This window comes from Panthera onca, chromosome A1, assembly GCF_046562875.1.
Source record: "Panthera onca isolate mPanOnc1 chromosome A1, mPanOnc1 haplotype 2, whole genome shotgun sequence".
NCBI classification, from domain to species: Eukaryota; Metazoa; Chordata; class Mammalia; order Carnivora; family Felidae; genus Panthera; species Panthera onca.
The window spans coordinates 58708303-58731448 of NC_138339.1; the positions used below are offsets into that span (position 1 = coordinate 58708303).

The 23146-nt window shown below is 45.4% G+C and overlaps 1 protein-coding gene across 1 annotated transcript in view; it reads left to right on the top strand.

The window, feature by feature from the left end:
• Window positions 1-23146, top strand: part of WWC1 (WW and C2 domain containing 1) — a 154452-nt gene that overhangs the window by 18746 nt on the left and 112560 nt on the right. The window lies entirely within an intron of this gene.

A 23146-nucleotide genomic window follows, 5' to 3' on the forward strand; every position in this document is an offset into this window, starting at 1 on the left:
GAAGGTCAGTTGAAAGGGGATCACACCTGCTGACAAAAGGCAGGTCCTGAGGCAGCAGCGTATTCAGCAGCTGGGTCCAAGCAGATGCAGACTGTGTGGGAAGTCCCCAGGGTAGCCGAACTCGGTCCTTGGGAACATGGGGCAGTGGGAAGTTGGGAAGCATTGGGAGGCTAGTGCCTGTGGCTCTAACACATAATAAGGAGGCAGCCCAGCAGGCACTTGGCAGAGATCACAAAGGCAGGGTTCCAGGCCTCAGAGACCAGTGGCAAGAGCAAGGAGGGCTGGGAATCCCCCATAAGCTTCCCAGGCAGAGTCTTGAGCCAGCGAAATAAATGGTGGACTCCCTGGAACTAGCACTGAATAGGACAAAAATATTGCTGCACAGGTACTAGTAGAAACAATGCCTTCGGCCGAGGCTTAGGCTGGTTGAGCCAGAGCCCCAACATGCAATCCCCGGTCCAAGCTAGGAGGAGCCTGAGTGAGGTGGCGCTGGGGTGTCAGAGGCCAGGCTTCTGGTAGGGGGGACCCAGGACAGGAGGGGCAGGGAGCCAGCTGTGGGCTGCAGAGAAAGTCTGAAAGACATCTAAAGACTGCCCTGCCTTCCCTGGTGTGAGGTTGGTGAGGAGGTGTGGCCAGATTCCAGGAGGCTTTCCCATCACTGCTTTCTGGGCCCCAGTTCACCTGTAGACAGCCTTTGGTGTAAACATGGACTTTGACCTGACACATTCCTGAGATGATGCCCATTGTCATCTCGTGGAACACAGTGACAGCCATCCCTGTGAGTGGGGGCTCCTAACACCCTCCCTGAGTTCATTTCTAGTTTGTTTGACGTTGGCATGTCTGTCTGTGTAAAATGACGGAAGAACGAATCATTAATGAGCTGGCCAAAGTCCCTTTGGGAAAATTCCAGGAAAATAAACCAATATTCCATCAAAGCCACAAATGGCTCTTTTTTTTTCCATTCCTTCAAAGCAGGGTTTCTCAGAGTGTGGTCCATAGACCTCCTGCCTTAGACTCCCCCAAGGAGCTCATAAAACAGATTTCTGGGCCCCCACCTGAAATCTACTGAATCAGAATATCATTGGGGCTTTCAGGAATGTGCATTTTAAATATACTACCCAGAGGATTCTCATATGCCTTCAACTTGAAACCCTCTCCTCCCCGCCTGCATGAACAGTGTGTGTGCCCTGCCTGCTATTCCTCCCTCCCTGTGCTGCTAAGCATAAGGGCCTCCTCTTGTGGGGAGCCTGCCTTGTCCCAGCTCTGGTCAGGGCCCCTCTGTGCACCCTTGTCACATGCACCCACCACGGAGCCATCATTCTTTTCGTGTCTGTGTTCTCCCAGGCCCAGCACAGTGGTGTCGAACACCTGATTGGTACTAATAAATGAATGGATACCCCTGAAGGCAGCTGAGAGGCCAAGGGAAAGTCACAGAGTAAAGGGTGAGGACTGCAAGCCTCCTGATAAGGAAGTCTGTCACCTTTTGACTCCTTTCTTCTTCATCCAGTCAAGTTTTGGAGCCAGAGGGCAAGCATTGGACCCTGGGAGAGCCCATGGCTCTGATTGGCTGGGGATTCAGCCCACCTGTGTGGGGGTCCAGCTCTGTTGCCTGCCGGTCAAGGAGACTCCTGATGTAGAAGACCAGACTCAAGGCCAGTTTGCCAGCCCCGGCCTGACCCCACATCCAGAGCCGCTAGCTTGCGCAAGCCACCTCATCAGACAGGAAGAGAGGTAAAGAATAGCGCTATTGGACCACGGAACTCCCACAAGTACTTTCCGCCAGTTTCTCAGTGTTTGCTACACTGATTTTCTGTGTAAGGCTCTGAATTGCTGTTTGCCAAACCAGTAACTGTTGACCCAACAGAAATCACACAGAGAGAAGCCCTGGACAGGCTGTCTCAATCATGTCAGTGAAGGTAGAGCCAGATGCCTGTGATCTGATAACATGGCCCATCACCTCTCTCGAAAAACAAGATGCAGTTCCTTATTCTTCACTTGAGCACCATGAAACCTGCTTTGCAAGTCCAGGGTCCCTCTTCTGATCCTGCTTGCTTATCTCTGTGTGTTTGGCAGGCAGGGGACTTTTGAGCACCAGCAGGATGTAGGGGTCTTGGTGCAACTCTACGGTTATCCCAGACGGCTATGACCACAGGGGACCTCACTGACCTCTTGATGCCTGAGGTCAGGGTAAGGGCAGTCTGCTCTCAGTCCAAAGTAGGCTAAGAACCATCCTTGGTCCTTTGAAAAGATAGGATTGGCTGAGTTCTAGGGGCAGGCAGAGCAGCTGAGACTTCAGTATGCAGTAGGCCCTCAGCAAATGCTTCTTAAATTGACTTGATGAAAGGGGAGCGTCCAATTCTAGTTAATGTGGGCTGTGTCCAAATCCTCTGGATGTTTGCTGCTAAGGTTGTAGGTAATTACTGAGTTTCTTTTGTGCTTTCTTCATAAGGGTATTATTTCTGAATCTACTCCCTTTCTCTTCTCATCTCCTCAAATGACACTTGATTTACTTGTAGGAGGAGGACAGTGCTGTGCTATCATTTGGTCAAGATTTTATATTCAAAAGTCTTGTTAGATGCTGTGGAAACTTCCTGGAGGTTATGACAGCTGCTGGGTACCAAGGAATTTCATAAGCATTTACTGTTTTGCTTGTCCTCGCCTTCCAAATGAAGCAGCTGAGGCCCAGGGAGGTTAGGGAATTTATCAGGGTCACACAGCAAGTTGGCAAGAGAGTCGGGTTTCCATCCAGGACGGCTCAGTGCTCGTCACTGCCACTTTGTCTCCTGGAGGTCTTTGGCTTGCATTGATGTAACATTGCTAACACTAGCTGAGTTCTCCACCACTTCTCAGAGGGTTTTGTGTATGTGTCCTGATTTGAGAATTAGTTAAGCTCTCGCACTCTCCAGGGTGCTATGGCTGGAATCCGGGCGCTGGAGGAAGTTCCTGCGTCCTTCCTAGAGTCCACAGGCAGCCAGCTCCCACAGACCCTCCTCTGTAGGGCAGTGAGGACAGGAGGTGCTGCCCAGTGGTTGGTGGGTAGCATGGCCGGGGTGTGTGGAGGAGGTGAGGTTTTGATGACCCACAGGACACATGCTCCCTGTCAGCTCCCAGGCACTGCAGCAGGGCCCTTCCCCCTACCATACTGTCCTCTTCTATTTCCCTCTCTGGCCCCTGGCCTCTTAGAATCTATAGCTGTTTGGAAAAGTGAGCATGGAGGCCTTTTCAGAAAGAGTCCTGTTCTCCAGTATTCCCAATATCCTCAACACACTGGAGAGAGACAGAGAAGCAGGATTGTGTGGGAAGGAGAGGCAAGTGTATGGGAACAGTTCACAGTGTCGATGCAGTTGCTAACGACTCCTGGGATTTGTCTCCCAAATGTCCTGCTTGCACGCAGGGGCGCTGCCTGCCTTTGTGAGAGCCCACACCACACTGAATGATGTGTTATCAATACAGTACAATAGCCCTGGATGTCATGAAGAGCACGGTGTTAGGAGGACACAGCCATGAGGAGATGGAAGGGCCTTTTTACACAGCATGAGCCAGCTTTTATTGTATAACTCCTGGGCCTACTGGCCCTTTGTTCTGTTTTCTTTGACAAAGGATTTTTTTTTTTAACTTTCTGATTAGAAACCAGTAGTTTAAGCCTGCTAATCACCTCTTCTGGCTTGGCATGTGGACCAGGGAAAGGCCATAGCACTTAATCTGTTTGCAAAGGCTCTCTCAGTTCCAGAAGTTCAGAAATGTAGTCACTCCCTCCACACTTAAAAAAAAAAAATTATTCAGGGTAATTCCTACTGTAATTATAATAATAGACATTCTAAGGTGTATTACAAGGATACTTCTGTTTTTAAATGTTTATTTTGAGAGAGCACGTGTGAGAGCTGGTGAGGTGGAGAGTGGGGAGAATCCCAATTAGACTCCGCAATGTCAGCACGGAGCCTGATGTGGGGCTTGAACCCACAAACCGTGAGATCATGACCTGAACTGAAGTCGAGTCAGATCAATGTACTGAGCCACCCAGGTGCCCCTAAATTAATGTTTTAAAAGGTAAACTTGAAAAATTATCCTTGGGGTGCCTGGGTGGCTCAGTTGGTTGGGCGTCTGACTCTTGATATTCTTTCAGGTCATGATCCCAGGGTAATGGAATTGAGCCCCGAGTCAGGCTCTGTGCTAAGAATGGAGGCTGCTTGAGATTCTCTCGCACCCTCTTCTCCCTCTCACCCTCTCGCACATTCCCACACTGTCCCTCCGTCTCCCTAAAATAAAAAGGGGCTCCTGGGTGGCTCAGTCGGTTAAGCATATGACTTTGGCTCAGGTCATGATCTCACCGTTTGTGAGTTTGAACCCCACGTTAGGCTGTGTGCTGACAGCTCCAAGCCCGGAGCCTGCTTCAGAGTCTGTGTCTCCCTGTCTCTGCCCCTGCCCCTGCCCCACTCGTGCTCTGTCTCTATCTCTGTCTCTCCCAAAAATAAATAAACATTAAAAATTTTTTTTAAACAGAAAAACACATAAATTTATTTTTGGTTGGGGAAAATATAAAATTTACCGTTTTAACCACTTAAGGGGAACTCTTTTCATCTTGTAAAACTGAAACTCTATATCCATTAAACTCTCACCTCCTCATTCACCTCTCCCCCAGCCCCTGACAAACACCATTCTACTTTCTGTTTCTACCAATTTGACTGCTCTGGGTACCTCATATGACTGGAATCATGTAGTATTTGTCTTTTTTGTGACTGGCTTATTTCCCTTAGCATAATTCCCTTAGCATTTCCCTTAGTTGTCAGAATTTCTTTCCTTTTTAAGGCTGAATAGTATTCCATTGTATGTGTATATACTATATTTATCCACTCATCCATTCGTGGACACATGGGTTGCTTTCACCTTTTGATTATCATGAATGCCACTATAAACAAGGGTGTACAGATGTCTATTCCTGTCATTGCCTTAAATCTTTTGGATATATTCCCAGAAGTGGAATTTCTGGGTCATATGGTAATTCTACTTCTAATTTTTTGAGGAACCATTACACTCTTTTCCACAGTGGCTGCACCATTTTACCTTCACACCAGCAGTGCACAAGGCTTCCAATTTCCCTACACCCCCACCAAGACACTTGTCATTTCCTGGGTTTTTTTATATTAGCCGTCTGAATGGATATGAGATGGTATCTCGTGGTTTTGATTTGCATTTCCCTAATGATTAGCGGTGTTGAACATCTACACAGATACTTTTTAAGTTTATTTATTTATTTTGAGAGAGAGAGAGAATGAGTGAGCTGGGGAGGGGCTGGGATGGGGGTGACACAGGATCTGAAGCAGGCTCTGTGCTGACAGCAGAGAACCTGATGCGGAGCTCAAACTCACGAACCATGACATCACGACCTAAGCCAAAGTTGGATGCTTAACTGACTGATCCACGCAGATGCCCCTACACAGATACTTTTTAAAAAACTAACTCCTTGTGTCCTTTTGAATATAGAAAGGCAGTAAAATGTACATTTGAGGAGCTGAATCTTAGAAACCAAATTGCCTGGGTTTAATGCTGATTCCACTTCTTCCTGACTTTGTCACCTGGGTCAGCTGCAAGATCTTTCTGTGCTTCAGTTTCTCATCTGTAAAATGGAATAATATGTAAACTGATCTCATGGGGTTACTGAGAGGATTCAAGGAACTAATACAGAGAAGCCCTATCGAATACCTCAAGACTCCTTACGTGTTTTTGATAACTTTAGGGCATCATTACTGTGAACAGAAGAGAATCAGCTGCCTTCCATCAGCCAGGGGTTGTTTTCTTCTCTGCCTGCTTTTTTTTTCAAGTGGGGATGTTGGGGTGAGATGGTAGCTGGAATCTGGTGGTTTTCCACCCCAAGGTGGGCATGTCAGGGGGAAAAAGAACAGCGGCAGCCTCCAATATCCATCTTGAAACTTGGCAGAATCTGGGTTTGAGAGTGAGTGTTTGCAGAGTGGGCAACTGGGAAATGGGATGAGGCCAGGCAGTCTGGTGGAAGGGAGCTGCTCTGGTCCCTCAGCCAGTAACTTTGACAGCCTTTAACCATCTTTACATCTTTGACAACTTTAACCATCTGGATGACGAGTGGTTCTGAATGCCTTAAAGGAAGACAGTGAGTTAAGGGTTGATGTTGCTACCTCTGTTACCATAGGATACCACATCCTAAGGACCTGGATAACTGTCCTCAGGCCTGCGTTGCCTGGGTCCCCTGTGTGTCAGCATTTGGGCCTCCATATAGTGCCCCATCTGTAGAATACCAGCTTTTGTCCCAGAGAAATCAGGATTTCCCTGTCCCTGGGATAGATTCCAGGCATGTCAGGAGGACCCTGGGGTTAAAGCTTTCCCTTTGTTTCCCAGAGCATATCTCTGCCTTGGTCCCCCCAGGGGAGGATGTCATGGGAAAGTCATCCTCATTTCTGATCCTTCCCCAGAGCCTAACCCAATTTCCTTAGCCAGGCAGGAGGAGCAGACACACTGAAGGAAGGGAGAGCTTCCCCTCTCTTGCCTTCACCTGCTTAACTGTCTTTTCCAAGCCCAGCCTGAAACACCATTTACTCAAGAAATCACTCCCTGACTCCCCAGATGGGGCCAGGTTCAGTGTTTATTCTTTTCTTTTAAATCAATTGTTACAGGTGCTTGAGTAGCTCAGTTGGTTAAGTGGCTGACTTCGGCTTAGGTGATGATCTCCCAGTTACTGGGTTCGAGCCCAGGGACAGCCCCAGTGCTGACAGCTTGAGCTGTCATTTAATTTAAATTACAAAAAAATTTTAATCAATTGTTTAATGATAATTATTTAATTATACCATTTATTTCTTTTAAAAAAATTATTTAATGTTTATTTATTTTTGAAAGACAGACAGAGTATGAGTGGGAGAAGGGCAGAGAGAGAGGGAGACACAGAATCCAAAGCAGACTCCAGGCTCCAGGCTGAGCTGTCAGCACAGAGCCTGATGTGGGGCTTGAACCCACCAGCTATGAAATCATGACCTGAGCTGAAGTCAGACGCTTAACCAACTGAGCCACCCAGGTGCCCCAACCTCATGTTATTTGTTTAATGTCCGCCTAGGACTTTTCTAGACAGCCATTCTCAAAGTGTGGTCCCTGAGATTCTCTCAGTGAGTCTGCAAAGTCAAAACTTCATGATAATACTAAGAAATTATTTGCTTTTTTTACTTTCTATCTATAACAAGAGGACAGTGGAGTTTCCAGAGGCTACATGCTGTGTGATTTTGCAACACCCTGATGCAAAAGCAGATCTTAGGACTTAGCTATCTTCTCTTCAGCTGTACATTAAAGAATTTTGCAAAAATATAAAGTAATGCCGCTCTTCTCACTAATGTTTTTGGAGGGGACTTAGAAAACATTTAATTATAAAAACATTTAAATTATACATGTATAAATTAAAAACATTTAATTATAACATTGTTTATGTTAACATGTGATGGGATTATTATTATTTTCAAAGAAATAAGTGTTTTCACATTTTCTCTGATTCTAATATGGTAAATATTGATAAATAAAACTCACATGAACAAAAACTCTTTGGAGTCCTCAAGTTTTAAGACAGTGAAGGGGTCCTGAGACCAGAATGTTTGAGAACTATTACCCTAGACAAGACTCAGCAACCTTTTTCTATAAAAAACTAGCTGGCAAATATTTTAGGTTTTGTGGACCATACTGCCTGTCTTAACTACTCAACTTTATAGCACAAAGGCAGTCGTAGATAATATGTAAACAAATATTGGCTCTGTCCCATTGAAAACTTTATTTACAGAAACAGGCAATGCATGAGTTTGGCCTGCAGGCCCTAGTTTGCCACCTCCTGCTCTAGACTGTAAGCTCTGACAGGTCAAGAACCACATCTAACTTGTAAGTTACTTTATCTCCCAACACCTGCTTTACTTAGTAGATATTTAGTACTTTTAACAGAGTGTTTAGCTGCTGGCAGTACAAGTCAGAAATAACAATGGCTTACCTTCAAGATAGTACTTTACTTCTTTATCACATTAAATAAAAAAAGGCCAATCAGGATTGGAGTGGTGGTTCCACATAGTCATCAAGGACCCAGGTTCCTTATACTTCTCTGTTCCACCATTCTTAACAAGTGACTTCCATCATTAAACTCATGGCTCAACAAAGCTTAAAAAGCTGCAAGAGAATAAAGCTGATCTGCCAATAAATTCACTGCCGATCACAACAAAATGTTTTTAAACAGATTTTCAGCAGCTCAGTATTCATCATGTCCAGCATATGATAGAATAGGTACTTAGACATAGAAGGAAAGACTCTAGAGACCCAGAGATGGTAGAGATGACGGAATTAGCAGCAAATGACCTTAAAGTATTATGTTTAAGAATTCAAAGGGAGGGGCGCCTGGGTGGCTCAGTCAGTTGAGCGTCTGACTTCGGTTCAGGTCACGATCTCACGGTCTGTGAGTTCGAGCCCCATGTCAGGCTCTGTGCTGACAGCTCAGAGCCTGGAGCCTGCTGCTTTGGATTCTGTGTTCCCCTCTCTCTCTCTGACCCTCCCCATTCATGCTCTGTCTCTGTCTGTCTCAAAAATAAATAAACATTAAAAAAAAAAAAAAAAAAGAATTCAAAGGGAGATAAACCAGTAGAGAAATGGAACAAAATAAAAATTCTAGATGAAAACTACAGTATCCCAAATGAGAAATCCGCTAGATGGATCTAATAGTAGCCTGGATATTGTAGGAAAAAAAGCACATGAGTGTGAAGTCAGGGCAAAAGAAACTCTCCACACAAGGCACCGAGAGAAGAAAAGCTGGGGAAAAAAGGTGAGAACCTCAGCGATCTGTGGGACATCAGGCAGTCTAACAAATGTGTATTTGGATTCTTTTTTTGTTTTTAATTTTTTGATGTTTATTTACTTTTGAGAGAGCGAGAGTGTGAGTGGGGGAGGGGCAGAGAGAGAGAGAGGGAGACACAGAATCCAAAGCAGGTTCCGGGCTCCAAGTTGATGTGGGGCTCGAACCCACGAACAGTGAGATCATGCCCTGAGCTGAAGTCAGATGCTTAACCGACTGAGCCACCCAGGCGCCCCTGGATTCTTGAAAGGAGACAGAGACAGAAATTGAGGAAGAAAATATATTTGAAGATATAATGTCCAAAAAGTTCCAAAGTTGATGAAAAATATCAACCTATAGATCCAAGAAGTTCAACAAACCCCACGCAGGAGAATCATGTGGAAAACCCCATCCAGACACATTATAATCAAGTTGCTGAAACCTAAAGATAAAAGAGAAAAACCTTAAAAATCAGGCAGCGAATAAATACTATGTACAGGAAAACAATGAGTACACTTTACTGTCTTCTCATCAGAAACAAAGCCCAAGTATAATTGTATTATATCTCTACAGTGCAAAGCTTAAAGCTGGGGAGGGGTTGGCGGGGGGGGGGGGGGGGTCAGCCTACAATTCTCTATCCAACAAAAAAAATCCTTAAAAGTGAGGGTAAAATCAAGATATTTTCAGATAAAAGCTGAGAGAAGTTGTCACCAGCTGACTTACAAAAAAAGAAATGTCAAAAGAAATTCTTCAGGCTGAAAGAAAATCTTATCAAATGGAAACTTGGATCTCCTTAAGAAATTAAGGGCCCCGGAAATATAAAAGACTTCTAAAATTTTTCATAATTTCTTTAAAAGCTAACTGTTTAAAGCAAACATAAATAGTATATTGTGGATGATGTCTTTAAAGTAGGAAAAAGAAGAACCAAACAGATGAGACAAATGGAAAACAACTGGCAAGTTCGTAGACTTTAATCCAGCTGTATTAATAATTTATTAAAAGTAAATGGATTAAGCACTCCAGTTAAAAGGCAGATACTGTCAGGTTGGAGGAGAAAAAAAAAAAAAAAACAACCCTCAAGTTTATAAGCTGCCTATGATAGATTCATTTTAAACGTTAATAGACAGCTGGGCTAAAAGAGGATAGGAAAACACGAGTAGTAAAAGGATGGGGAAATACTAATCAAAAGAAAACTGGAATGGCTATAAGACAAAATACAGAGTATACGAAAACCAGAGTATTACCATATACAGAGACAGAGCTTTTGTAATAATGGGTTAATTCATCAAAAAGACATAGTAATCCTGAATGTGTACATACCTAATAGCTGAGTTCAAAATACCTGAATAAGTGATTGGATCCAGTAGAGCAAGTTTTCCGGCTTTTTGCAAAGGGAGGGATTGATGGAGGCATTTCCTCATTCTAAGCTGATCTTCTTTGAGTCAGTGATGAGGACAGAGGTGGGCAGAAATAAACTGAACTCCATGGCCTCATTCTGTGCTCGGCGTTGTGACCATCTGTGTCCTTCCTGTGCCTCTCAGAAAGCAGGCCCTGGGGCTCTCTGATAGGAGTCCTTACAGATAGTTCCCACAGGGCACTTCACCTCTTCTTGACATAAAGCATTTTCTGGAAACTGCCAGTCTCACATGAAATGCCAGCAAGGACGTGGGGCTGTTGTTCCTGAGGCTGGAGAGGGCTGGGTCTTGGAGTGATGGATGTGGTCAGTGTTGGTCACTGGGAACTTCAGGTGTCCCAAGGTATAGGATAAGATGGCAATGTCCACCCTAAGGCTGACTCCCGCCACTCAGATATTAAAAGGGTCTGAGTCAGCATCAGGTGGGACAGGGGGAAGGGGTTAAGGGAATTTTTAAGCAATAATGAAAAGTTGCCTGGAAGAGAGGGAGGAGGTTCTCAGATGAGGTGTGCCTGTTTGGCAGAGAGCTGCATTGTTTCAGGCTGCCCCATTTACTGACAGTCCAACAATGATTCCTTCCTTCCTTTTTTTCCTTCTTTCCTTCCCCCCCCCCCCCGCCAAACTTTAAAAAAATTCTGGTAAAATCCACATAGCAAAATGTACAGTCTTAAGCACTTTTAAGTGTCTGGTTCTATAGGATTAAGCACATCCACATTGCTATGCACCCATCATTACTGTCCATATCCTGAACTCTTTTCATCTTGCAAAACCAAAATTCTGTACCCATGAAATTCTAACTCCTCATTCACCTCTCCCTCAGTCCCTGGCTACCACCATTTTACTTTCTGTGAATTTGACTACTTCAGCTATTTCATGTCAGTGGAATAATACAGTATTGGTGTTTGTGTGACCGTCTTATTTCAGGTAGCGTCATGCGCTAGCATAATGTAAGGTTCATCCATGTTGTAGCATGCGTCAGAGTTTCCTTCTTTTTAAAGGTTGAATAATATTCCATTGTATGTACATGCCACCTGTTGTCTTCCCATTCATCCATTGATGGAGACTGGGGCTGCTTCCACCTTTTTGGCTATTGTGAATAATACTCCAGTGAACTTGAGAGTATAGCACTGATTTTGTTTTATTTTGTTTAAAGGTAATGAGGTGAATGTGGGCACAGAAGTTAGTGGTTCAGGACACTGGCGTGACAGCCTTATTTCACACTTGAGACCTAGAACAAAAATGAGCATCTGGGAGAATTTATCCTTGTAAATCTGCGTTTTGGAGAGGACAGAGCTGTTGAGATCGTTTGGGAGCTGAGGTCTTTTAGAGTCTGACCCACCCCACTGGCAGTTGTTGGCCCTTTGTGGTCCCCATGGCCACCGTCTGAGTTCAGGTGTCCTTTTTGGCACTGGCTGTTGTAATCGTCTCTGGCGAACAGGGTGGCTAGACTCCAAGATCATTTCCCAGCAGCTCAGGTTGCAGCTTCTATTGGAATTTTCTTCCATAGGGCTTTCCAGAGCAAATCGCTCTTCTCGGAAACTTGTCATGGTTCTCCAGTGCCCATAGAAAACCCCAGAATTTCTGAACATGACTCAGGGCCCCACTGGCCTTCCTAATTCCTTCCCCCTCTCCTTCCCTCCATTCCTTCATTTATCAGTTGGTTCATTTGTTCAGCCTGTGTCCTACATTTTTGTATTTGTTTCTGACATGTGTGTCTGATATTGACTCATTCAAATGGTGTGTTAAAGGGCCCAGCACATAGTAAATGCTAGAATGTTTATGATTAAAAGGGTTTTACTTTCTGGGGTCTCAAGAGCTCTTCACTGACAACCTTGTGAGGTAAATTCTTTCATACCCAATTGACAAGTTGGAAAATGGAGCTTTAGAAGTGCAGAGAAATGGGTTTGTAATTGGTCCTTGGATCAAATTGAGAACCAGAACCAGCGGTTCTGGTTCTGAATTTGGTGTTCCTCTGAGTGACATTGTGGCTTAGTGAGGCCCTAGGAAGCTAGAGGCAGCAAGAATAAATGCTCAGGGGCTCTGGATGTGTGTGTGTCTCTCTCTCTCCAAGTAAAGAGGCCTTGCTGGGGCTGAATTTGATTGAAGAACCATGAAAAGCCAGTGTTTGTAGATGTTCACCTAACAAAAGCCCAAGTGTAATATGGTGTCTTGTAGCATCAACAGAGTTGGCTGTTTTCCCAACTCTGGAAGGATATATAATGATAATATAAGCTCATTTTGGAAGGAGCATGCTTTTTTTTTTTCCTCTTCTCTCAACATAGGCTTCATGCCCAGTGCAGAGCCCATTGTGAGCCTTGAACTCCCGACCATGAGATCAAGACCTCTGCTGAGATCAAGAGTCAGACGCTTAACTGACTGAGCCACCCAGGTGCCCCCATGCTTCTTTCTTTATAGGGGACCCAGGAGCAAGGAAAAAGCCTTATAAATACGTTGCATTCATGCTGATAAAATTCTGAATGCTTGGCTGGATCAGCCAGGAAGTTGGAGCAAGTAGGTGGATGTGGACTCTTTGTTCCACTATGCAACCCATTAAAATGCTGAGGTTAAGGACAGAAGTGAGATCAGAAACACCTGCAGAGGGCTAAATGACTTGCTCAAGGTCACCCAGCTAAGGAAAGCTGAGCTGGGCCTCCCACAGCGGAGGATTCCAGGTTCACTGCTGCTTCGAGTGTATCATGCAGCAGCTTTTAATACACACCTTCCATTTGAAGACCGTAATGCAATAGAAAATGGGCTTAGGCATCATTTGTAACCTTGGCCAAGTTAGCTAGTCTCAATGATCTCATCTGCACAGTGTGGATACGAACACTTGTTCCCTGGGCCGCAGCGGAGAACTAATTGGGCAGCCGACAGGTGCCTGGGACAAAGTCAGTTATTAATGGTGCTATTTCATGGTGAGTCCTTGCTTTGTCTGCTCTTCCTTCACTCAGAGGTGCACACAACTACTGCCTGGGACTTGCCCCATGTGCTCAGGATTCTTGGTTGATTGCTCTGTAGGTGCTGTCACTAAAGGAATAGAAGGTTCTGATTGGATGCAGATACACAACTACTGTCATCCTTCCTTTCCTGACTATAGCATTTCCATTGGCTTATGCCAGCAATCTTGGGGTAGGTATGGGGAATTTTTTTTATTTCCTTTTCCCCAAAGGCATCTGTATGACCTCAGTGTCTGGTGACTCTGGTTGCTGGGGCACCTGGTACTTACTCTGTCAACTTAGCCAACATCTATCCTGGTCTGGCTGTGCCCTGTCCCTCTTCCACCTCCAGTAAAACAGACATGCCTCACTGAGAATATCAGCTTTGTCTGGAGGGAACAGGTGGGTCTCAAGATCTTTCCCGCCTGTAAAGTTGGCCTTGCCCTTTGGCTCCCCCTCTATAGGGTACCGTTTTCTACCCCCTTGGTAATATCTCATCAGGAAGAAAGTTCTACCCTAGAGTTTCCAGGAAGCAACTTGATTGCATTATTGACTGATAACCTCATTTACCCTGGAGCAGAGAGACCTGTAGTTTTGAGTTATACTTAAGATTTAACATATGCTGGTGTCAAGGTCCAAGTGAAAAATTGAGAAGGCCTGGTTACCTCCAAACCCAAGTCAGACATCACTCAGAAGGCTTTGAGGTTTCTTATTTTATATATTTAAAAAAGGGCTCCTTCTTCTTTTGAGAAAGAACTTCAAAGGATTCATTCCAGGCCTCACTTCCTTTTGGTAAATCTTAACCAGTGTAAATGTTTACTTTTGTGTTGTAAATCCTAGGAGGCAGAGGGAGGAGGAATTTCAGAAGCAGGTGTTCTGCCAGCAAAAGTTAAAACTTAATCTGCTTTGGGTATTTTGGGGAGAGGGGTGGCTGGAGGGGGGAGTATTTATAATTAACGAGCCATGCTAATGAACCCGGAATTAGTAGACTGCCTTTTTGTTACTTTGTATGAATTCCAGGACCTTGTGCCCATTGCCCACTGGAAGAGAGGAAAGCTTAGGAAGACCTGCCTTGCTTCCACAATTTTGGGTGGTCAGTGAATGCGAGTGGGAGCAACAGGGCCAAACAATAATTAAAAAGATAGGGGTGCCTGGGTGGCTCCATCGGTTGAGCATCCAGCTCTTGATTTCGACTCAGGTCATGATCTCATGGTTCATGAGGTCAAGCCCCACATCAGGCTCCGTGCTCACAGTGCCCAGTCTGCTAGGGATTCTCTCTCCCTGTCTCTCTCTCTGCCCCTCCCCCACTTGTGCTCTTGCTCTCTCTCTCTCTCCCTCTCCCCCTCTCCCCCTCCTCTACATGCTCTCTCTCTCAAGATAAATAAACTTTTTAAAAAAGGGTAGAAAGATAAAAGGGAAAGTAAAATTATGTAAAGCTGTATTTATTAAAAACTGTGGCTTTGGTTAAAAATGTAAGTTCCTCACTTGATTACCTGAAGGAGTCTCCGCTCCCCTGCCACTCCCTAGCCTGGTCCCCCTCACTGCATCCACAGACATAGTACCTGGTGGGAGGGTCTTGGGGATTAGCCTGGGACCTGCACTCACCAAGAAAAAGACTTCTGAGTTTCAATTTGCTGCTTAAGAAACACCAGCTTAGAAGGAACCTTTGGAAAACTAGGGTATTCTGTGCAGGGAGTCCACTTATGTGCTGTGTAACTTGAGCAAAGGCATTCACATTTTCCAAGGCTCAGTTTTCCTGTCAATAAAATGGAGCTAACAATTGGTACCTTCAAAATTATGAGGATTAATTGGGATTGCGTATGCTCAGCATAGTGTTCACTAACCATTATTGTTACACCTACCCCTACAGAGCCTGCCATATGTGTATGGAATATGCTGAAGAGGGATGATTTGGTGGGAGGGGATACTGGGATAATGAAACTAATGCCTCCCTCCAACTTCACAGGCTCTCATTCCCTGAGGCCCCCTTTGCCTTTCTCTTTCCTCTGTTCATATAGAAGGAGGTAGGTGGGGCTGGCAGGGCAGGAGAAGGGGACCTAGAGCAGAGAGCAGGATGCAGTGAGGGGATCTGGGGCTGTAGGCAGACAGTGGCCGGATTTAGGGGCTACAGGGCTCTGCAGATTAGGAAGAGGAAGAACAGGAAAGAGCTGTCCCTCTTCACCATCCTTACCCCTACAGCTGCTGAATCTTCTAGTACATCCAGAATTCTCCACAACCAATCCCTTCCTGCCTCCCCAGAGCCCCAAACTGACCTCAAGACAGTCACTTGTGGGTGACTCACACAGCCAGGTTTGGGATCACCGGAGTACCCGCTCCCACATAGGGGGATCACCAGAGTAACCGCTTCCCACACAGGGGGCTCACCATCATTCCCCCTCCCAATAGGGGATCACCAGAGTACCACCTTCCACATGGGGGGATCACCAGAGTACCAGCTGCCACACAGGGGGATCACTAGAGTACTGCTTCCCACATGGGGGGATCACCAAAGTACCCCTTCCTACATAGGGGATCACTAGAGTACCCCCTCCCACATGGGGGATCACCAGAATACCCCATCCCACACAGCGGGGATCACCAGAGTACCACCTTCCACACAGGGATTACCAGAGTACTGCCTTCCACACGGGGATCACCATCATACCCCCTCCCCACACAGGAGATCGTGCTTCAGACTGCAGCTTTGCCACTTCCTCACATAGCTTTGGGTGTGACAGCAACAAAACCAGAAAATAGCCTGGGAGCTGTGTAGGTAAGGTGAGGGACATCCATGCAGTGGAGTGGAGTGCCATGTAGGTAGTTAAGCATGAGGTAGAGCTACTGGTGCTGATATGGAAAGAATCCCAAGGTATACAATTAAGCAAATAGCAAGATTCAGAATAGTATGTTTTATGTTAAAAGAAATGGGGTTAAAAATACTTGTACATCCATATGTACTAGTCTTATGGAGAGGACTGAAGGAATTCTCTATTCCATGGAAACGTTTAGCCCACACAGGATTAATATAGCTGCTGGTGTAGGACCACCCTTGGAGAATTGCTGCTTTAGAACTACTTCCTGTTCATACGCCCCTACCTTTCCCACTTTACTCACTTACCTGCCAGGCTTGTGTTGTGATTTGACTTTGCAACCCCAAGTCAACTGAGAGTTGAGGGAGGTTGTGTATACATTGTAGTATAATTCATCACTTTTTAATTTTTTTTTTTAACGTTTATTTATTTTTGAGACAGAGAGAGACAGAGCATGAACAGGGGAGGAGCAGAGAGAGAGGGAGACACAGAATCTGAAACAGGCTCCAGGCTCTGAGCTGTCAGCACAGAGCCCAACGTGGGGCTCGAACTCACGGACCGTGAGATCATGACCTGAGCCGAAGTCGGACGCTTAACCGACGAGCCACCCAGGCGCCCCTCATCACTTTTTAGATTAACTTGTGAGTTTTGTTTGTTTTATGTGTTAACATCTTCAAATTGGAGATGAATCTTAGAAATGCTGTTGGCCATGGTCATGGCCCACTGATGCACAAACTCTGGTGTTCCTGCTAACATAACTGGTGCTGTTTCCCCCACAAACCATTTAAGAGCAACTGTGGACAGACCTTTGTTCTTATCTTTGGCATCCTCTGGTAAAATCGGGAAGGCACCAGAATCAAAACTCAAAGTAACTCTCAGTAGCTTGGAAGAAAATCACAGAGACATCATTGGAGCTCTCTTCAAAGAAATGCTGGCTCAGCACTCAGTGGCACCAAGAATGGTGCTGTGAGGGACACACAGGTGTCGATGAGTCAGCGCTGAGAAAGAGTTCTGGCTTATCAATACCTTAGCTAATTTATTTTGCTTGTTTTTCTTTCCGTGTATGGAAAAAAGAGCTGCGAGTCTAAGTAAGTCTAAATGAGCTTTTTCAATACAGATAAAGTAAATCTTCTGAGGTAAAGAAAGCACTGGGCTATAGTTTATTGGCAGTGTTTTTCTTTCTTCATTTTATGAATAAGAAAACTTTTATAATTGAGGCTTGCTTTCTTAGGTTTCATGAAGTAGAGTTTCAGTGTGTGTAATCATGTATATATGCATGTGGGTGTGCACATGGGTGCTTGCTAGGTACATACTCATGCTGCTATGTCTATGAAAATATTTCTGGAAGGACACACAGGAAATCTTAACATTCATGGTCCTTTAGGGGCTTGCATCTATGGTGAGGAGGGAAAAGTTTTGTTTTTGTTTTTTTTTTAATGTTTGTTTATTTTGGGGACAGTGCAAGCAGGGGAGGGGCAGAGAGAGGGAGACTGAGGATCCAAAGCAGGCTCTGCGCTGACAAGCTGACAGCAGTGAGCCTGGTGTGTGGCCTGAACTCAGGAACCGTGAGATAGAGATGGCGACCTGAGCCAGAGTTGGACACTCAGCCGACTGAGCCACCGAGGTGTCCCAGAGGGAAAAGGTTTTTGTCACTTATGTTTGTGGGTTGTTTCTTGTTTTGTTTTGTTTTTCATTATATTTTTCTATTTTTTTTTAATTTAAAAAAAAAAGAATGGAGAAGCCTTTAGAGTCTCAACCTTATCTTGGGCCTCCTGACTTCCTGATCTCAGAGGGTAGACCCCCCAGATTCAGGGTAGCCAGGTTTGTTTATCCATCTAACTAGGCCAAAAGCCAGCCAGCATCTCCGTGTGCATGAGACTAAGAATTCCATGAGGCTCATGGGCTGTCCAAGAAACTACTAACTAGCCAATTAGCTATGTTCTTGCCCTCTTGTCTCCCTGTCCCCCTCCCTTCCTCAAATGGTTTTTGAGCATGTTTCCTGCATATAATGTCAAACTAGCATCTATAGACCCCCCCCCCCCCACTTTGTAAAACTGGAAGGGCATCCATTTTGCACTAGAGGTGCCTGGAAAATGTGTATGTCATTATAATCTTCGACCATCTCTTCAGAGCCTTTAAGTCTGATAACGTGGCCTTGGTGTTGTGAGCCTCACCGTGGGGAAAATGGCATTTCTTCCCTGCAGTGATTTTGATGCAAGGCCAGATGTAGTTTTATCAGATTCCTAATGGGGCCACCTCTGTGACCACTGTAACCCAGAGATGCTACTCTGAGGGAATGTCCGTCGAGAAACACTGAGGTTAGTGCTGGTGTGACTGCCAGGGCCTTCCAGAAGGAGACCGACTTTTGGAAAGAATACCGCCAACTCAGGCTCTTACCTGCATAGCCCCCCAAACCACCATCATCCCAAGTCCCTCATTTTGGGGGCTTGGACATACTACTAAAATTTCCTAACTTGTGCCCTTTCTTTTCATCATACCCTGCCCTCCCACTGTGTTCTCCAAGATGATCTTATTATGAGGTTCTTAGGCAGTCTGATCAATGCCATCCCCTTGCATGAAACACTCTGATGCTCTAACATGGCCCATAGAATACTCACATAAGTCTAACCCTGATTTTGCCCCTCCAGGCCCATCCTGTCCCCCACCTCAACCTTCCCCCACCCCTGTACTCTGGCAATTACAGAGGCTTTGCAAATGCTAGTTTCTCTACCAATGTATTTCCCTCTCTTCACCTATTTACACCTACTCACCCTTCAGCCTTGAGCTTAATCATCATTTATTCAAGGAAGCCTCCTCTAACATAGCTGAGTCGGTCAGACCCCCCACCCCCCATATATAGTTTCATGCCACTGTGTGCTGCTGCTTCATAGAACTGCTCACATTATGCCTGGCTGTCTTCTTTACTGCACTGCAAACTCCCCCAGAGCAGGAGCTTGGGCTGGTTTTCCATAAAAACCGTATCCCCAGTGCCTGGCTCCAGTAAGCTCTGAACATAAATGTTGCACAAATGAATGAATGGATGACCCTCCTGCTAAGGCAGTGATGCTTCTCCCAAGAACCAGTGGTAGGCCCTGCCCCCAGCACGATGTGACTGAGGAGGCTGATTGGTGGGATGGAATGCGACAGGTCCCTCTGGTATCCTGGATACCAGAGAGGGTGGGAATGTAAACTGGGCCCAGAGGCTGCATTCTTGAAATTTCACTTCAGCCCAGGAGGAGCCTGCAGGGAAGTGAACCTGACCTTGAAGTTCTTGCCTTTATTTTTTACCCCCTCTCAAAAAAATCAAGATAAAAGGTGCAGTCATGCAATACATTCTTTCTGAGGGAGCCGTGAGGTGGGGGCTTCTAAGTCACGCTCCGCTCATCATCCAGACCTTCTTCTTGCTGATGCAGGTGTGCCTCCCAAGATTCCTCAGCATCGCATGCCCTGGAGGAAATGAGGTTCCTGGTGCATGCTCCCTGGGCACCCACAGGAACATGTCTGCAGCAGTTCCCCAACCAAGGTGCCACAGAAGTCAGAGAAAGAAGCAGGTGCTTATTTAGTGTCTGTTATGTCCCAGACAACATGGTAAGCACTTCGCATGCCTCGTATGATCTGGGCTTCCCAACACACCTATAAGCAAGGACACACACCACTTAAGCAGATGAGGAATCAGGGCTCAGGAGTTGGAATGAGCTGCCCACAATAACACAACTGGCGGGGGAAGTGCCAGGATTTGAACATAGATCCGTCTAGTAGGTTCCTAGTTTCTGTTCTGACCCCTGTGCGATCTCCAAGTTGCTCTGACAGCCAGCACCTGAACACATCTAGTCTTCCTACCACTTTATTACCTTATTTAATTGTTCATAAAACTTGTTAAGGGAGATATGATCACTTTAATTTCTCAAAATACTAAACTGAAGCTTAGAGAACTTAGTTAAATGGCAGAACTGGGATTCAAACACACCTTCATCCACCTGCAGAGTCCTTCCTTTCCTTCCCCCGTCAGCAAACAGGGGAGTCTGTGTGGCTTAAGGCAAGTCACTTTTCCTCTCTGGTCCTCCGTTTTCTCATCTGTAAAATTTGGACAATGGACTCTATTCAGGAGTTTTCAATATTTCTTTTAAATTTTTTTATCAATGGAGCCATTGTGTAAAAAATGACGTGTGAAGCTCTCCCTTTGCTTCTCAGTGTCACCGGCCTGCCTGGATATGGGGGTCTCCTATATCCCACATACTCTCGAATAGAACCCAGTTTGAGAACCTTTCAAAGGCCTTTCCAGTGTGGTCTGCCATCTCTGCTTCTGTAATTTGGGATTTAGCAGAAGAACCAGGGCACATTCTCATTTTCAAAAGCAATACCTTGTGGTTTAACACCTCTTTGTGATCCCCAGCCAAAGGGATTCAGCGTGTGTACGAGAATACCCTCCTGTGTGTTTAGAGGCTGGCTTATCTCTAGGGAATAGAGATAAAGTTCATTGTGTGGTTGGTGTTCTGACTTGCTAGGAAATCCATATAAATTAGTAGTTATTGCAAAGAGTTACACTGAGTGGGTTCAAATCCCTGCACCTTCACCTCACAGCTTGTGCCCACGGGTAAGCTACCTAACCTACTCTATCTGCCTAACCTGTTATAGTTTCTTTGGTGTGTTGAGGCAGTGATGCCCAGGCTCTGCTATTAAACTCGGTGGTGTATGTGCTCAACAAATATCAGCCATTGTTAACAATCTTGATTGCAAAGCATGTGTTATTTCTAAGGTACAATGACCATAGTTAGAAATTAGCACTGAGCTGGGAAGTCTTGGGTTATATAAAGATGAGGGTGACAACCCAAGAAAAATGAGCATCATCCTTTACTCCCCTTACCAGCCACCCAATCACCTACACCAACTGATGGTGAAAAATTGTCTGGGTTCTGTGGACACCTGGACTTTGCAACTGTCCTCTTCCCGACCATTCTTCTACGAGGTGGCTAACAGCCCTGTCTGGCGTTCAGATACCCCACTCTCAAACTATATGGCTCTTATGGATGAATTCTCTTTTCCTTACTTTTTATTTCTTTTTTTTTAAGTTTATTTATTTATTTTGAGAGGGAGAGAGAAAACATAAGCTGGGAGAAGAGCAGAGAGAGAGGAGAGAGCAAGAATTTCAAGCAGGCTCTGCACTGCCAGTGCAGAGCTCGACACGGGGCCCAAACCCATGAACTTTGAGATCACAACCTGAACCAAAGTCCAACACTCAACCAACTGAGCCACCCAGGTGCCCCTCTTTTCCTTACTTTTGACTTATTGTATCTTTCAACAAATATACCATTGGTTCTTAACTGGGAAAGATTTTGACACCTCCTCCCCCATCCGCCTCTACCCCTGGGAACATTTGACAATATCTGGAGACATTTTTGTTGTCATAACTGGGAGGGGGGGTACATCTAATGGTTAGAGACCAGAGATGTGGATAAACATTCCACAGTGCTTAGGACAGCTCCCCTACAACCAAGGATCATCTGGCCCAAAAAGTCATCAAGGGCTCATGGTGAAGGCCAAGGTGGAGAAGCCCTAAAATCTACGTTAAGCACCCATCATACGGGCCTGGTGATGAACAAGACAGACCTGGCCCCCTGCTTTTGTGGATCTTGTAGCCCAGTTTGCATTACAGTGGGTACTGGGGACAGGTATTACAGGACTAGATAAAGACACAAACATGAAATTGTCATTTGTCTTGAGTTCCATGAAGGAAATAAAATGGTGTCATGATGGAGAATACCCAAGGGGGACCTAATTAAGATGACTCAGATAAAACCTGTCTGGGAAGGTGACAGTTAAACCGGGCTCTGAAAGCCCAGAAGCTAGCCATGCAGAGAGAGGAGAAGGACATTCCTGGCATGGGTCAGAATGTGCTAGGTGGCTGGAGTAGAGTGAGCCTTGGAAAAAAATGATCAGAGCTGGAGGAGGCTGGAGAGTCAGACTGGCGGGGCCTTTAGGCCTGGGCAAAAGTGCAAGCTTTGTTCTGAACACAGTGAGAAACCACTGGAAAATCTTTAACAGGGACATGACAGGGTCTCTTTTATTTTCAAAAAATATTTAAAAACTGTGAATTGGAAGGGACTTTTGCTGGGTTAAAAACGTTGAGAGGTGCTAAAGAAACCAGTCCTGGCCCATGACCATTTGCATGTGTGAGAACACATGGAGGTATGCGAAGGGAGGAGCTTTGAGAGGGGGGAGGCAGAGCTGCACCATCTGGGCTCTTAAAGAGCAGAGGGGTTGGGGTGAGGGACCTGGGACTTGAGGGAGGGAGCCGCCCCTCAGCTAGTTGCCTAGGGGAAGGGAATGCCAGTTGACAGGTCATGGGGGCCTGTCAAGGGCACTCCCATCTGATGTAAAGGAGAATATTGTTTGTCTATTTTTGCCAAGTGGGTCCCACTTCAAGTCCAGGGGCCCCTGGGTTTGGAGAATATTGTTCTTTCTGCGTGTGACAGTTCAGTTTGTGGGTTTTGCCTGCCTTTGCCACTTACCAGTCATGTCACTGTAGGTGAGTTACTTATTGTCTGTGTGCCTCAGCTTCCTCATCTATAAAGTGGGTGAGTGCTTACCTCACGGGGCTATGTGGTTGAAGTAAGTTCTCTTTGTAAAGTGCTTAGCAGAGCTCCCAGTGCATAATCAAGTTTTAATGAATACTAATTATTGTGCAGCTAGCTTAGATAAACAATTTCACAAGTAAAAACATTTTTAAAATTTTCTTATTTTTGAGACTGAGAGAGTGTGCACACATGTGTGGGAGAGGGGCAGAGAGAGAGAGGGAGACAGAGGATCCAAAGCAGGCTCTGTACTGGCAGAGGAGAGCCCAGTGTGGGGCTCAAACTCATGAACCTCGAGATCATGACCTGAGTCGAAGTCAGATGCTTGACCGACTGAGCCATGCAGGTGCCCCACACAAACAATACATTTAATGTAATCTTTCTAACAACACTGTAAGATAGATACTATAATTTTTTTACACAGCTTTGTTGAGATATAATTCACATGTCCTATAAGGAACCCATTTAAAACATAACTATGTAGCTTTTAGTATATTCAGAGTTTTGCAACCATCACCAGAATCACTTTTAGAACATTTTAGCACCCCAGAAAGGAACCCTGTACCCCTTAGCCATTATTCCCTCAATCTCCTCCTACC